The sequence below is a fragment of the Oryza sativa genome, chromosome 8 (assembly GCF_034140825.1).
Source record: "Oryza sativa Japonica Group chromosome 8, ASM3414082v1".
In the NCBI taxonomy this organism is placed as follows: Eukaryota; Viridiplantae; Streptophyta; class Magnoliopsida; order Poales; family Poaceae; genus Oryza; species Oryza sativa.
The window spans coordinates 10,036,289-10,054,026 of record NC_089042.1 but is presented as its reverse complement, the minus strand read 5'-3'; the positions used below and the strand labels follow the sequence as shown (position 1 = coordinate 10,054,026).

The following is a 17,738-nucleotide window of genomic DNA, read 5'->3' as shown; positions in this document are numbered from 1 at the left end:
AAACAGAAAAAAGAAAGTGGCATATGTCAATTTCTGATAAAGACTAAATAACACACACAGTGGACGCAAACACAGATCATTCATCAGAAATTGACATATGCCACTAATTTTTGTGTTTGCATCCACTGTAGGTACGTACGTACATCGGATTTGCTAATTCGCGCGTACGCGCCCGCGGCGCGCACTCCGGCCCACCAGGCCCACGCGGACGCGCGCGATCCACATCGCTCGCAGAGCATGGCGAGTAGGGCGATTAGCGCGCTGATTTTTTTTTCCGAGTAGCTAGGGCGAGTAGCTAGACCGTAATTATTATTTCGGTTAGAGTTTGAAAACTTTCTACTCAAATTTAAAAACTTTTAACTCTTATTTAAAACTTTCAATTTAAATTTAAAAACTTTGAATTTAAAATTTAAAATTTGTAAGTTATTTTTAAAAGTTTTCAACCCAGAATTGAAAACTTTCAACCTAGATTTGAAAACTTTCAGCTCAAAATTTAAAAATTTTCAACTCAAATTTGAAAACTTACAGTACAAAATTTAAAAACTTTCAACTCAAAATTTTAATTTTTTGAAGTCAAATTTTAAAAACTTTCAACTTAAATTTAAAACTTTCAAACCAAATTTGAAAACTTTCAAGTCAAATTTAAAAATTTTCAACTCAAAATTTGATAACTTCAACTAAAATTTGAAAACTTTCAAGTCAAAATTAAGAACTTTCAAATCTACATTTGTAAAAAGGTATGTGAAAGTTTGAAAAAGAATCAGAAAGAAACAAAAAAAAGAAAAAAGAAAAGCGCGTTGGAGGAGAAAAAAATGTGAAAAAAGTAAAAAAAAGGTGCCGGGAAGAGGCCAAGCTTGCGTGCGCGCCAGCTAAACTGCTGGCGGTTACACGCGCGCAAGGAACCCCCTACGTATATAGCGCATCTGGTAGGTAGGTTGCAATATATGCAAATGGTCCATCGTCCTTTTTGTTTCCCACTTGTGTTATTTAGTATTTATCTAAAAGGTCTTATGTTGTTATTATAGTACCGCAAAAAATGTTGTACTATGAAAGTATATATTGCACGAAAACTCCCCTTCCTACTGCCTTGTTATGCAACCAAACCATATAAATTTACTATTAATAATAACAAAAAAAAGAATTATCACCCCCAACTAACGCAGTCGATTGAATTACACCTCTAAACTCGAAACCAGTCATTCTACACCTTCAACTATTGAAACATGATAAATAACTCCCCGACTTAATCCAGAGTGGTTTTGGTCCTATGTTGCACACGCGTGGCAGTCCCGTCAATATTTTTTTAGAAACAAAAACAGTGGGACCCACAGTTACATCTCTCCCTATCCTTTCTCTCTACCTCTCCCTATCCTCTCTCTCCATCTCTCGCTGTCGCCAGCCACCAAAGGCTGTCGAGGTCAGGGAGGACGGGGAAAATTAGTTAAGAAAAAGATTGAGAAACACCCAAAGAGATGGCATGAGATGCTCTCCGAGACATTATGGGCTCATAGGAGATCTAAACATGGTGCTACTAAAGTGACTCCTTTTGACTTAGTCTATGGACAAGAAATCATTTTACCGGTTAAGGAAATCTTGGCTCTCTCTTAGATACATCAAGCAAGATGATTTATCGATCCAAGAGTATAAGACATTAATACGAGATAATCTCGATAATGTGAGCAATAAATATTAAAGGTTCTAGAGCAGATAGAGAAAGATAACGGAGAGTACCTAAAGCCTACAATAAGAGAGTGAAAGCAAAATCGTTTCAAGTTAGAGACTTAGTGTGGAAGATGATTTTCTTGTTATGTACTAGATCTAGAGGGCTAAGTAAGTGATCACCTATTTAGGAAGGTCCTTATCAGATATATGGAATTGTTCGAGGGAATACATATTTTCTTTCGATTTTACAAGGCGAACAATTTCTAAGAGTAACTAATGGGAAATAATTGAAAAATATAATTACTAAATGTATTCATATACTCGGAAAGTATTTCAATACTAGAAATGTATAAAGAAGTGTATTCTAAATAAAGTACAAAGCTTACAAAATAGGAAAGGAAAGCTACTAGAGACATACCCGTACTATTCTGAAGACTTCCAGACTCCGATTCCTATTCTATTCCTACTCCACTAGCTTAAGAACACTAAACTAAACTTGAGAGAATATGAGAGAGCTTTGCTTGGAGTGTGTGTTGAAATGGAGAAAGTGAGGGGTTTATATAGCCTCCCAATGACAGTTGTGACAGTTGGAATGGTTGGAAATACCCTCCAACCGTCATTTGGAGCCAATCTACACCGTCCAGAAGAAACCCTGCATCCAACCGCGATGAGGCTATATAAACCCCTCACTTTCTCCATTTCAACACACACCCCTGCCGAACCAGGGGCTGGCCCAACCAACCTATAATTTGGCTGGTGGCCTCCTGGACTTCTCCTCTCCGCAGACTTTTGAACTTTTGCCCAATTAGTCATGTTACTTCTGAGTTCTTGGCCCATTCATTGATAAGTCTGATTTTTGACATCGTCCGATTGATTTATCGTATGATTTGATGTTGATTCTCCTCCACTTTATAGTTATTCTCTGCAAAAGGTTAGTGAACCAAATACTAGTGGAATATTATTATTCTAACATGAATATGCATTGCAAGCATAACTAGTTCTCCTCTATTTTGGTAATATGGATGGTCGAAACTGATCACTAACGACCGTCAACAAAACCCCCCAAGCTTGAACCTTTGCTTGTCCCGAGTAAAGGACAAAAGGAAATAAAGACTTGGTTGTTGATCAGGAGTTGCTACTATGCTGTATATCTCAAAGGTATAGGTGCAAGGTATATGTACTCTCACTCAAATTAAATAATCTTTGGCACGATGGCCTATCCTTATCCCTGATTCCTACGAGACACTGCTTCTACTTGCCTTGGGTGAATCTTTATTCAACTTTTATTCCGAAAGTTTTCAAATGATTTTGCAAAAAAAGGCAAGTTTCTCAAATGACTCACTCAGTCTCTCTAAGTGTATCAATATGAATTCCTCACTAAATTTCCTTTTTGATTCCTACTCTAAGGTTTGATATGTGGAGCTTGGTAGGGATCAAAACATGGCATACTTGCATTCACATTTATTACTAAATCAAAAACTCAGACTAAAATAGATGACTAATCATACTCAAGATCAAGATCGTGCAAAGTGTGTGTGATATATGGTGGAAATGAAATGTGAAGAGAAATAAAGAAAACGCTTCTCCTTTGTGCTTACTTCCTTCTCCCGAAAATCCTTCTTTTATCAATAAGGGGAGGGCATGGCTATTTTTCTCTCTCTCTCTCTTTTTTATAATATCATGCTCATGCTTGAGGGAGCATAACTTCTTTATTATTATTATTATTATTATTATTATTATTATTATTATTATTATTATTATTATTATTATTATTATTATTATTATTTCATAACCATGCCTTTCCCTCCTCCTCTTTTTTTTTAGAAAGGATTTTCTTTTAAGGAGAAGAAAGCACATAAAAGTATGGATAATTTATTTTGGTGGTAATATGGAGTTTAGCATGTGCATATATGTGGGTGTATGATCTTGATCATAGAGCATGAGAAGTATCTACACAAGTCACAAGGATTTGATAAAGTTCAATGGAATGGCACGTAACCAAAATGTATATGGTTCAATCATGATGGCACTTTTTTTGTGGCTCTGGTAGGAATTTATATCAAATGAGGAACATCCAAGTTTATCATTTTGAAAAACAAAGCATCCGGAATTTAAATAAAACTAAGACTAGGATCATAACAACTCTTATTTACTATCTCATACCTCGCAACAGCTTAGACTTAGATTAGCAAATGCAGCTAATTTACCTCAGGTTCCCAGATAATTGTTGGATACTCATATTTAATTTTCGAGAGAGCACTTACCTATGAACCAATATATGAGAGATATAAAACAGAGCAACTATTCATCATTTCAACAGAGAACTAGTTTGTCTTACCTAGTATGACAAAATCTAACCTATCTTTTTGGTATTTTCTATTTTGTAAATTTTTATGACGTTTTCAGATTTATAGAATGCAATTGGAAAGCAAACATGCAATTGGAAAGGGAAATATGCAATGTGAAAGCAAACATGCAATTGGAAACTCGCTCAGGGTCCTAGATAAGGATTAAACCTCTGAAAGCGGAGGTATGCTTGTGTTAACGACCAAATTTGATAATCTGAGTATCGGAGATGAAGATTAGATCGAAGCAGAATCTAAGATCAAGATCGTTTCAGAAACAGAGCAATAATCGGCTAAGTCTGAATCGGCTGCAACCTTAACCGGCAGAGTTCGAGTCGGACAAGGTTAGCCGATTGAGCCGATTCCGACAATACGACTCGGTACACATTGTTGGGTTGGGTTAATGTGCTTCATATGGATTGCCACACACGGATTAAGTCCTGGAAAGGCAATTGTATCTATTAATTAGGATATTTTATGTAATTTCCTTAGAGATAGGTTTGGGCAAAAGTCTGTCGTAAAGACTTATGGTATCTTAGAGTTTGTTAGAGATAAGAGTCATGTCCGACATGGACATATTTTGTAATCTCGGGTATAAATAGACCCTGAACCCCATGTAAATCAACAACAGACGTTCAATACAATCTCGGCGTATCACCACCCTTTTACTTTCGTTTTATTTCGACGAGTTCTTGCTTTCGGGTTGAGCTACATCGGTTTCGATCTTCAACTAGAGGTAAAACTTGTTATGGCGGCTTGCGTTCTCAGGATTAGTGCTTCCATCTTTATGATACTCTAATCTTGTTTATGTAATTCGTCGAGTTATTGTATATCCTATATAATCTCCGACAACATTATTATCTAACCTCCAATCGGCTAACATCTACCACTAGGAGGCAACCGATCAGGTTAAATACCAATGTTGACCTGGATTATATAGGGTATCTACCACTCTATGAAGCATCCAACGGCTTGATTGTCTAGATACTGTTCTTCTTTTCATACTTAATGCTGCATCATTTGAGTTTGATCTATTAAGTCGTGATTAGAACGATAGTCTCTAGCCTGTTTTTGGTTGTCGATTAGGGTAATATTGGGTTTCAGCTGATCTTACCTGATTTAGCTTTATATTTCATGTGCTTAATCGATGCGCTAGATCTGTCCTTTATGTTAAGATGCTATTGCTTTCAGATATATTAAGTTTTATGTTTGGTATATTTTGCCTATTTTAATATCATAATATAGAGTTGTATTGGAATATTAGCCGATACATGCTGGATCTATCTGATCGACTATGCTATGAACATATATAATCTTGTTGTTAGTATATATATTTCGATTTAAGTGATTTATACTGTCTCGGCATGGTGACCGATCTATCCCAATCACTTGATTTAAGTATATATCGACATAAGGATTGTATATCGTTAATATCTACAGCCGATCGAGTAGAGATTTAGTTCTTTCTTGCATGTTTATAACAGCTGATCGATACATATATTGCATCGGCTCAAAGATAAATGATATGTCATCGGCAATTAGCCGATCGGCTATCATTTATGGATTTAACCGCGTTTCTTTGTCTTTATTTCTTGTTGATTGCAGGATCAAATCAACTGGCACGCTCACGAATCTAAAGGCAAGCTTTTGGACCTGCACTGGAGTTAAGCAGATCTCCCAGGTCTTGTGTTTTCGCATCAACAGCTTGAAGGTTGCGTGCTATTGCTGTATTAGGTTGTTGATGTTGGTGAACTGAGCATCAGCAGTCTATTGCCATTCTTGCATATGTGCTATGTGTTCCTCGAGGTTGTATTGGATCTCTCCCGTCTGCATATCAAGGGTATCCATTCTCCTGGTGATTTCACCCAAGTCCCAGTTACTAAAGTAGATAATAATTGCTTAAACGTGGTGTTTAGGTAATTGTTATCCAGTAATTGCTGCATATCCCACATTACGTTTGAGGTAGGCGTAGAGGTGGTGACAGCCCTCGAGATCACTTATGTCCTCCCTGTCCAGGTATGTAGTAGAGCGACATCTGGGAACAACGGGTTGCCAGTGTCTGAAGTATTGCATTAGGATTAAACTTAAGTTTTTCCTAGACATTGTTTCTCAATAGTAAATCCTCTCTATCCTGGCCTATCCTTTGCTTGGTGTCCTTGGATGAACCGGAGGAAGATCTGACCGCACATGTTCCCTTGGATTCGATACCCTTTGGAATACTCTGTAAGGAAAGTGCTACATCAGTATATATGTGCGCTTGTGGATTTTATCCGTAACCGTAAGAATTACCAACACTCCGCGTGCATCACAAATGAGAATAGCCAGGTGGTCACACATAGCACCGATGAAACGACGTGCATCACAAATGTGAATAGCCAGGTGATCACACATAGCACCGATGAAACGACGTGCATCACAAATGAGAATAGCCAGGTGGTCACACATAGCACCGATGAAACGACGTGCATCACAAATGTGAATAGCCAACGAGCTAATAACAACTCGTGATTTGTATTATTCTAGGTACGATATGTCTAATCTACTCACTGAATGCTTACATAATACACTTCAGTTGATCAAACAATTAGAATGCAAAGGCATGAATCCAAGATCAGGGCAGAGCATCAAATGGATTTGATATGTACCTTATGTATATAATTAACTTCATAACTGGGTCGGGATTGCCGGACTGGAGTCGCAAGTTAATCTTGGCAGCCTGCTATGCTCTTCTGTTGGCAGAGAAGAATCATTAATCAGTTGTATGTACACAATCTTACAATCTCAGGAAAACTGCATCGCCATCGTCAACATATCTCATCTAGCATAAAAAACACAGGGTAATCCAAGTAAAAAAAGTGAGGGAGCAGGATCTCACATCCGTCACGCCACTACTCGCCGGAGGCCGCCACCACCCGTCACAGCCGATGGATGGGTCCTTCCTCACGACGCATTCGCCGTCGTCTAGGTTCCTTTGCAGGTTAATGAGGAGGAGGCGGATGTGCATGGTGGCCGCGGCGATGGCCCGAAAACCACGCCGCAGCCCGTCACCCATGGCTGGACCATGGTAGCAACACCGCCCGCTGCCCCTTCGGCTTCCTTCGTTGCCATCCTTGCAATCCTGTACCTCTGCATCTCCTCAGCGTCTTCGTCGCCGTTGGTGGCCGCCACAAATCGGGCGGTGAATAGGTCGTCGTCCTTTCCTCTCGTAGTCGGTCGCCATTGCTGTAATCATGATTGAGGCGATCGTAGATCCGAAAAAAATGGAGTAATTGATGGTGGAAGGAATGGTTGGATAGGATTTCCTACGGTATAAATACTCACACTTAAATCAAGTAAAAATATTACTACCTAGGTACAGCTGAGGGTTGGTGGGAGCAGGGTTCTTATAGCAGTAAAAAAATTACTGAGGGCTCATAATTAATAATTCATTGCGTACAGAGTTAAAAAATAACTCAATATGCATACAGAGTTATATTTTAACTATATAAAGAACTACTAAGAAGTTGGATAACATCAAGTAAAAAATTTACTTGGACTATGAGAGTAGGGGGAGGGGGCGCAAGGATGGGATCGATATTGGTCGTCGGTGAGTTAAATTTTAACTGCATACTAAGGACGTTGCGAGGGGCGTGTACAGGTGCCAAAAGAAACCCTCAATCTCCACCCTCGAATCTTCATCCCTGTTACGGCGGCAGCGACGACGCGAAGCTCCTCGGCGATGGCGGTGACGAAGCAAAGCTTGAAGACTGATTCAAAACGATCATCTGGGCTACATTATTGAGGAACTAAGCTGCAGGTTTGCTCTCTCACATTCCCATATTCCATTTTTCTCTTGTTCAAGTTCTCTGTAAACCCTAATATTTAATGCCCCCTCTCCCTCTCACTAGTACTGAAGGTGGCATCAACAGCGGATATGGAAGCAACTCCGTACTTGCTCTTGGTTACAGTACCCATCCTAGTGCACACACGCGCACTAGCTTTCTCTCCGGTGTTGAGTGATTGCAGTATGTGGCGATGCCCCTGTTCCTAACCATTCTGAAAGCTATCAATTTGAGGAAGCATTGCTACTGTTAGGTGGTGTGAGGAAGCAAGAAGAATAATTCTGATGAGAATGATTGCTACTGCTTAGTGGTGTTACCAAGCAACAATTGGCAGTACCAAGCAATAACAACAAATCGGACGCACATCTGATTTGCACATATTTTCAGAAAAATTCAGAATGTTTGCCATTCTGAATTTTGAGCAGACTGCACATTTTTCTTTCTTCTTACATGGTAGAAATGTTCATCTAGATTAAATTGAATGTAATATCTCTCAAATCCTTGTAATCTGAATGTAAAAGGTTATGATGGCCTGCTGGCATGAATGTAAAAATTGTTGCTGGTTTTTCCATCGAAGTCTCTAAGTGAAAATTATCAATACCAGGTTTAATTATGTGAACATGCATAGTGAAAATTTTCAGTGCTTGCTAAAGCATGTCAGTAATGAGAAATACACTTGTACATATATAAGGAGCTACATTAAAATCAAGCAAGTTGTCCTGATCAACTAAATCGTTTTCCTGCTACTGCAGATGCCTCCCATATTCTCTTGCTACCATCTTCATTCAACTATTCTTCAGCACCTGACCAAGTAGTATCTCTAAAAGAAATAGTAAATCAAGTTAGGCCATGGAAGCCAAGAACATTGCATAGCTCCTACCATTCCCTTGAATAAGAAGAATATAATAATATCAATACCTGATACTAGTTTTATTTGGACAATTGCGGCTGTCATGAAAAACCATTTCCTTGCAAATCTTGCACAAGCGTGGTATTCGTTCCTTGCCACCTTGGTACTTACTTGTGTTACTTCCTTGATTTTTATTTTCCTTACTTCTTATTCTCTTGATTCTTCCTCTTGAATGAGTATCGGTCGTTGGAAGTATGTCAACTTCAGTAGGAATGTTGCAACCAAGAAATGACTCAAATTCTTCCTGTCTAGTTTGCCTGCCACCAGCGACCATTTGGTCCAAAGGTGCCTCAAGGCTTAACACACTTGATGTTAAGAAATCTATGGCTTCAGCTGAGTGCTTAGCCTTTTGAATGAGATCTTCAAACTTGTTGCATGCAGCTGAAATTTTCTTTCTCACGGCCATTTCTGAGGAGTCAATAGCTATTTCTTCCAGAAGGTTGCCATAATCATTGTAAACATTCTCCCTGCAATAAAAAGGTAGTTAGACAATTGAAATAAGAAAAGAAAACATTGAATATTATTTATATAGCTACCTTTTGAATCTTTTCTCCCATCTCTTCATATGTAGGCATTTGGTAGCTCATTTTGACCTTCACCTCTCAACACTTGAATAATATGACAGCATGGAATTCCATCGGACTCAAATAGCTTGCATGAATAGTTCGCTATCATTGTCGATGTGTCACATTGCACCACCCTAAGCTTTTGAGAGCCATCACTTATGGTTATTGTTTTTATCCCCTCATATTGTACCATGTCTTTAACACAACAATGTCTCTAGCTGCTACAATCTTTTCTCGGAGTTTCTCAAAAACTTCATGTGTGAATAAAATGCTAGTTTGTTTCTCTATTGCCTAAGGTGTTACAGGTTTGTATGTTGTGCGGATAATTATGTTATCTGCCTTCAACTCTTCTTGGCGTTGGCATTCTAAAGATGTAACAAATCTAAGCCAAAACTGTACAAAGGCAAGCTTACGATGAATGAAACGGTTAAAAAATGAATTTAAACTCTTTGATCTTGAAGTGGATCTCAGAATGCCCGCTAGAGATATGTCCATGAAGTAGGCCGGTATCCATGATTCACGGATATCATAGCTTTTTGACAACCACTCATTACCCTCTAAATTAAATTTGGAAATTATAGAATGCCATTATGATTCAAACTCCATAGCTGTTTCCGACTGCCAAACACATGACTTCATTCTTGCTCTTAACTTACTATTTTCTCTCCATAGAGGCCCAATCTTATCTGATATTTTTTTCATGATATGCCACATACACAGCCTGTGAACCGTGTTTCGAAGGACTTGATTAATAGCAGCTTTCATGCTAGCATCTTCATCAGTTATGATGAGTGTAGGTGCTTTCCCTCCCATTGCATGCAAAAACGTCTTAAACAACCAAATGTATGACTCAATCTTCTCATTTGCTAAAAATGCAGCACCATAGAACACAACATATGATGGTTAACTCCAGTAAATGGTGCAAAAATATATCATATTGGTTAGTGGTGTATGTAGAATCAAAGGATACGATATCACCAAAGTGATTGTAGTTCTTCCTACTTGTAGCATCTGCCCAAAATACACGAACCAACCTACCGCTTTCATCCACTTCAAAATCATAGAAAAATGCAGAATTGATCTCCTTTTGTCTACACAACTGGGCCACAACATTTCAGCATCCGCATTTTTCATTTTTGTCCTTAGATCACGGTAGTAATTTTGTAAATCTCTCTTCGTGCATCCAACATTCTCAAACCCGCCATCACTCACATGAAGGAGCCTATATGCCTGGGAGGTTCCTACACTTGCTCTATGGGATGTGAAAAGTGTATTCTTTGCCCTCTCACTAACTTCACGGTTTGATCGCATCAAGTGCAGCTTGTCAGGTGACACAAGTCCATGGCTATGGTGCTCAACCAATGAAGCTATATGGTACTTGTTATCACTACACAACTTAACAAAAATATGTGCATCACATCCACATCTAGTTTCCTTTAACTTACGTCTTTTTTTGGAAGGATCAGAAATTTCATTTCCTTTCTTGGACTTCCATCCTTGCCTTGAACACATGAAACACTTGCACTGAACCACCTCATTCAACTTCTTTTGCTGCCCAATACGAACTGAAAAACCTACTGTATGCACATAGGATTTGTAGAATTTCTCAACAGCTTCGATGTCTTCAAATTTCATCCCAACTGCAGGCGTTATCTCCTCATCACAATCAGGAGTAAATGAGGAACACTGAAAAACCAGGTGTATGCAATAAGCACATTAAAATTTAGGCTAGATTGATAGACACAAATCAAACTTACATTGAGAGGAATGCTTGGTTTCTTTTTTGGTGTATTAAACCTTTCATCGTCATCACTTAAAGGGATAGCTATCTCATCATCTGAGTGGGCATCCATGTCATCTGTTCCCAAACTATTTACTAATTCCATATCTAAGAAAAGAAATGTTAGTATCCCATCCATAGTCCAATAAACGGGTTAATTTTAAACTAATTAAAATAGGTTTCAAAAATGACATTGGCAGCTAACACAATATCCAGTATCCCGTACACGTGTAGGTTTGCACGAAAAATCATGTAGGAGAAGACATAAGGTCTTGTTCAAGGATTAGCTCAGAGGAAGGACATGAAGCTCCCTCCCAAGCAACGTTTTCACCTATGGCAAGAGGAAACACAGGAGAACGAACAAGTTCAACAGAGGGAATCGCAAGAGTCGCAGCTTAGTGCGCTCGGAGGAGGATACACGATCTGTTAGATGAGGAGGCTGGAAACCCAATCGTCAGGGGTTTTTTTGCAAAATTTCAGGGAAGAGGTGGGCGCTTTTTGGCAAAATTACCTCAGCTGAATGCTAGGCTTTGGATCTAGATTGGAGGGACCTGATTGTGTGTGTGCATGAGTGCACCATATATATATATATCTACACTAGTTAAAATTTTACTCAGGTGATAAAAATTTTACTCCCCTATATGTACACGTAATTAAAATTTCACTCACGTAATAAAAATTTTTACTTCCCTATATGTACACGTAGTTAAAATTTTACTCACGTAATAAAAATTTTACTCCCCTCTATGTACACGTAGTTAAAAATTTACTCCCTACAAGTTAGGGACTCAATAAAGATTAGAAAGAAATTTCACTCCCCATTATTTTTCATTGATCGGTGGATAATATATTTTACTCACTTAATGCATACATATATAAATTGAACACCCGGAGTAAAAAAGTTGCAAATGAGACTTGGGACCATGGTAGAGTAAAAAGAATAATCATGGATAAACACAATACACAACACAGGACCCAGGCACCCGGTGCGCGGAGTTGCCGAGGTCATGGTGGTCATGGAGCGTGGAGGAGACATCCTCCTCTATGCTTCTCCCCAGCAACATTCTGCATCTAAACCAGTAAGAAGCTAGCGATGACCTCCTCAATCCTCGTCTCTGACCACTGGATCCATGCCGAATTGCTCCTTCCCTGCATCGAGCAAGATCTGCTTCCCTACCATCTTGACATGCAAAGAGGATGCAGAGAGGGCAGCAGAAGGGCCTGCGAGGTACTCGAGACAAATTCAGCCGCAGCCCCAATTCCATATTCCCATCCTGGCCGCCAGTAGTTGGTGGCATAGAAACACCCAAGCAGGATCAAGGCTCCTGGTGGGGGGTAGCGTCGGCGACGATGGATTGATCCCGGTCGGAGGGGTTCACCGACGACAGTGCTCCTGCATGTTGGCCCCGGACAAAGCAAGGCTCCTCTCTGGCCGTGAGCTTGGAGCGCCGCCACCCTAGACATTGGGCACCGGCGGTTTAGGCGGAAAGCGAAGTAGCCGGAGGCCACCGCCGATCAGATCCCGTGGGCACTACCTGCTCCACGCCAGCAAGTCCTCGCCTAGTGCCTGGATCCCGCCGCTTGTGTATTGGAGGCTTCCGTCGGCCGTCGTTGCCTGCTCACCGGAGACCGTCGATGTCACTGGTGTTGCTCCTCTCACCGCTGCTGTGGATGCGAATTGCTAGATCCGAAAAATTAGGATGAGGAATGAGAGAGAGAATTGGGAATTGTGGATCAGCACTAGCAACTAATATAAATAGACATGCATCAGTAAAAAAATTACTTATACAAAGATGGGCAGGATGTACGTGGGTGGGAGAGTTGGTAGAGGAGTAAAAATATTATCCATACAAATGGTGGGTGGTTGGGTGGTGTGAGGACAGTCATCTATCTATCTATCTATCTATCTATTATATACTAAAAATCCATTAAACTCCCTATAAACGCTCTCAAGCTGCCACGTGGCTCCCTCAAAACGCTCTCATATTGCCACGTGGCACTCTAATATAATAGAGAAATCTGACCATCGATTTTCATTTAAATCGGTGGACCCATTATTTTACATCGTTAGATCTATTTTAAAAACCAAAAACCTCCCACCGGCCCCACCACCTCTGTGCAGTACGCACGTACTGCTCCATCTGTTTAGTACTTTTTTTTTCGTTTGTTCCTTTCTTTTCTTTTTCCAATCCTAATTAAAATTGAACCTATCTTTATAGAAAAGAATACCCCCACAAATAGACATCAAACGCGTTAAAATCCATTAAATATCATATAAATGTTTCTAACCGTTGTGTGCCACTCTTAAATTAGAGAAACGTCCAACCATTGGTTTTCACTAGAATCGATGGACACATTATTTTACGTCGTTATTAGATCTGTATATTAACTAAAAGTCCATAAAACTTTCTATGAACACTCCTAAGTCGCCACGTGGCATCCTAGAAACGCTCTTAAGCCGCCACATGCCACTCCAATATATAACCGTTGATTTCATTATATTTGATGGACCCATTATTTACAACCATTAAATTTATCTTATAGAAAAAGTTAACCACCCAAACCTAACCCCACCCAGCGTACGTACTTATATCTCATATATATACAACTACCTACTATATATGAAAATAATAATAATATACCTCATGTATTATTATTATTATTACACCACCCTCTTCCTAGATTAACTCTTCCTTCTCATATTTTTTACGCTTTATTAGTTAGAAAGAAAAATCTTCTATTATATACTAAAAGTTCATTAAACTTCCTACGAACGCTCCTAAATTACCATGTGGCATCCTACAAAACGTTTCTAAACCGCTACGTGGCGTTCTAATAAATCGGTGGATCCGCTATTTGTTTAATAAATTGCTAGACTCACTATTTTCAACTATTATATTTATCTTTATAAAAAAAATATCCCACAACCCACCCCTTCTCTCCTCAGTACGTATGTATGTACGTAATACAATGCCATGCTTTCTCCCCTCTTCCAATCCTTCTCTTCCTATTTCTAGATGAAAATTTTAACATGAAAAAATATTATAATAAAACATCTAACCTTTGCTTTTCACTTAAATCGATCGGTGAACCAACTATTTTAACCATTGTCCCTAAAAAAATATTTTAACGATTATTTAAACCGGTGAACCCATTAATCTATATATAAAAGAAACACTTCCCTAAATTTTACCATAGAACATTGTGCTTTGCATGAAAACCAAATATAAACAAACATTAAAACCATTAGATTTAGGTATATAGATGGTTTAAACCGGTGAACCTATCAAATCTATATATAAGAAAAACGCTTTCCTAACTTTGAATATATACTATTTTTCTTTGCAATGCAACCAAATAAAAACAAAATATTAAAAATGGAAATATATATTATGGAGTAAATTTCACAAACCCACGTAGATATATCTATCTATTATATAAAAGTCCATTAAACATCCTAAAAAGCTCCTAAACTGCCACGTGAGATTCCAAGAAACAGTGCAAAGATGACACCTAACGCTCTAATTAATTCCTAGAAAATCTATGGAAAAAGGAGAAGATCTAACCATTGGTTTTATTTAATCTGATGGACCTAATATTTTTTTTACCATCAGATACCATTAGATTTATCTTTAGTAAAAAACTTAAGATCAATCTGGCGGTACGAGTCCGCCCAACACATATACATGCTTCCATCCATACGCATGATAAGAGTCTGTGTGATTTTTTCCTTGCTCGCCTCCCTTTTTTCGATGGTAATTAAGTTAAGGCTTAAGGGTATATAATATCTTCTATATTAGTAAGTTAATTTTATCATACTTTCAAAGATTGCATACACTTGCAAATATAGGTATAGATAATATATCTCATACATATTGATCTTGGTATGTTTTATAAATAAATAAAGAATCTTCAATAGCTGTAAATTTTAAATTATATATTCAATTTATGATCTGTTTGAACCATTGTGTTTTTTTTAATTAAATCAATAGTTTAATATCTATACCAACCATATTTAATTCCATTGTGTTTTTTTAATTAAATCAATAGTTTAATATCTATACCAACCATATTTAATTGCTAATAAAATTATTATATTTTGGACCCACATCCATACGCAAAAAATTCTAAAAGTTCTCATTACAAATCAAAATATCCAACTTAGTTTTTTAATAAAATCAAAATAACTTATAAACCGCTAACCTTAACCTTAATTATAGCATCAATGGACCTATTGACTCACAACCAACTTAATTATATCTCTCGACATATATGTGGATGCTATTTACTTAATTCCAATGTCCTGATAAAATATATGATCTTCTTTTAAGGATAAATGTACGATCTTATGCTGTGTTCGGTGCTGAGGGTTGGGAAACCTTAATCCTTTGGAAGTTGGACATTAACTTATATCCCAAAATACCTATATCACGTTGCTTAAATCCAACTAATACACCAAGAAAAGAAGAAGAACAGAGGGTGTCTACAGATCAGTCCTTATGGATATTTTACTAATAAAAATTGATTTCAAATACTTATTTGTACTTATTAAATTATCTAATCACTAGAACAAAGGAACATACCGTCCATGGAGTGAACAAATTGGAGGGCTAACCGGTGCATCCCGGTGTGCATGCATGGGTATAGAACTTTTTTTCTTTAATGAAAAGAGGGGCATGAGGTAGTTACATGTATATACATGAAGGGCACTTTTTTTTCTTCTAAGTATGATGATGTGAGCATGCTGCCGGAGACACGAATTAACATGTCTACCATCCATGGTGAGGGAAGACGAATAATTTGCTTAGTTGGACTCCACACAATATGTTAGATCTTCTACATATCCAATGGTTACAAATAATGGTCTAAACTCGAGGGTCATATATTATGTTTAATAAATTAATTACCAATTTTTCTATATAAATCAGTAGAGCCATTAATTATATATGGTTTGTGTATGTAATGTCTTTTATAACTTAAGTTTTTTCTCTTTCACTATGGAATCACAATTTCCTATGAGGAATTATCCATAGCTATGACCAATCAATGTTTGCCGTCAAATAATAAATTAATTATCATTTTTTTCTAAAAAATGGGTAGAGCCATTAATTATATATGGTTGTATATGTAATGTCTTTTATAACTTAAGTTTTCTCTCTTTCCCTGTGGAACCTCAAGAGTCATATGTCTTAGGTACCATTTTTTATACCGTAAGATACCAATCCTAATCTCCAATAGATAATTTTATAAATAACAATTAAATTCGTCATGCAATTCTAACGAAGAAAATTCATGGGAAAAAAACATAATTTTAAAACATTGCAGATATTAATTCGCTGGTATACCGCCTTTATAAATTTCTCAAATTTATCCTACGTACGGTGCATGCCCGCGCGTATGCGCGGGCTACCTTCCTAGTTGAAAAAAAAAGTAAAAAGAATCGAGGGGATTGGCTCCTCGACGCCTGCCGTGCGCCGTCTAGCCACCCCGCCGCCGGCCTGCTGCCCGTGCGCGCCGCCAAGCCGCCGTCGGAGCGCCGGAGCCAGTTGCTCAGCCACGCGCCGCCGAGCTGCTGTCGGGCCATGCTGCCCCGCCGCACGCTGCCGCGTAGCCGCCGGTATGCTGCCCGCACGCGCCGCCGGAGCACCGCAGTCTGCTGCCCAGCCGCGCGCCGCAGAGCCGCCATCATCCTGCTGCCCGGTCGCGCGCCGCCGAGCCGCCGTCGGGCCCTGCTGCCCCGCCGCGAGCAGTCGCCAGCCTACTTCCTGCACGCGCCACCGAGCCGCCGTCGGGCCCTGCTTCCCCGCCGCGCAGCCGCCGGTTTGCTGCCTGCGCGCGCCGTCGAGCCGCCGCCGGAGCGCCTGTTCGCCCGCCGCCACCACCTGGCTCGATGGGAGGTTTACGGGAGGGAGGTGAGGAGGTGGGTTGGGGGTATAGGTCCGTGGCAGTTTCACACAGCTCCAGCTCTAAGTAAGTTGGAGTTGGGAGCTAGAGCTGTGCCAAACATGCCCTCCTGTACGTACTAACTAAACCCACCCCTATTTACTGCAACACATATTTTATATATATAGCCTGTAGCAACTGTATCATTATCTCTAATCCCTCTTTTTTCGGATCGGCGAACCTCGGGGGTACGGCGGCGGTTTGTGGGTGGCAGCGACGGCGGGAGGAGAGCGGCGGGCGGCGGGCGGCGGCGGCTGTGGCTCGTGCTCGGGGATGGATGCGGCGACGGTCTCGGCGGGGCTGTCCCCCGCTCGAATCCGGCGATGACGGTCGTCCTCCGCCCGGATCCATTGGCGGCGGGCGTCCCTCGCCTGGCCCCTCACGGATCCACCGGCGGCGAGCGTCCCTCGCCTGGCCCCGCACGGATCCACCGGCGGCGGGGGGAGGAGAGTAGCGTCCTGAATCGATTCTCGTCGGCGGCGGTGGCGCCCGCTGGATTTGTCGTGAGGATGACGGTGGGGTCGTTGCCGTCATTCCTCCCCCAACGTCGACTACACATCCGGGAGGCGGGCGATGCATCCAGGCTGCGAGGTGAGACGCCCGGGCCGTCCTCCGTGCGCGGCGCTCGCTGATGGCCGTCGTCCTTTGCGCCGTCGGCCGACCTCATCCCCACCATTTTCGTCAGGGTCGGCGGTAGGTGGACCAGGAGCA

General features: G+C 40.1%; 1 long non-coding RNA gene and 1 pseudogene across 1 annotated transcript; both read right to left on the bottom strand.

Moving 5' to 3' along the window:
* Positions 1–6,404: 6,404 nt before the first annotated feature.
* On the bottom strand, positions 6,405–7,314 carry LOC136351503 (uncharacterized). Its single transcript, XR_010734711.1, has 2 exons — positions 6,883–7,314; positions 6,405–6,736 (listed from the first exon to the last, which is right to left on the bottom strand). It is a non-coding gene; the product is annotated as an uncharacterized lncRNA (long non-coding RNA).
* Positions 7,315–8,670: 1,356 nt separating this feature from the next.
* Positions 8,671–11,157, bottom strand: LOC136351529 (protein FAR1-RELATED SEQUENCE 5-like; annotated as a pseudogene).
* Between the last annotated feature and the right edge of the window lie 6,581 nt (positions 11,158–17,738).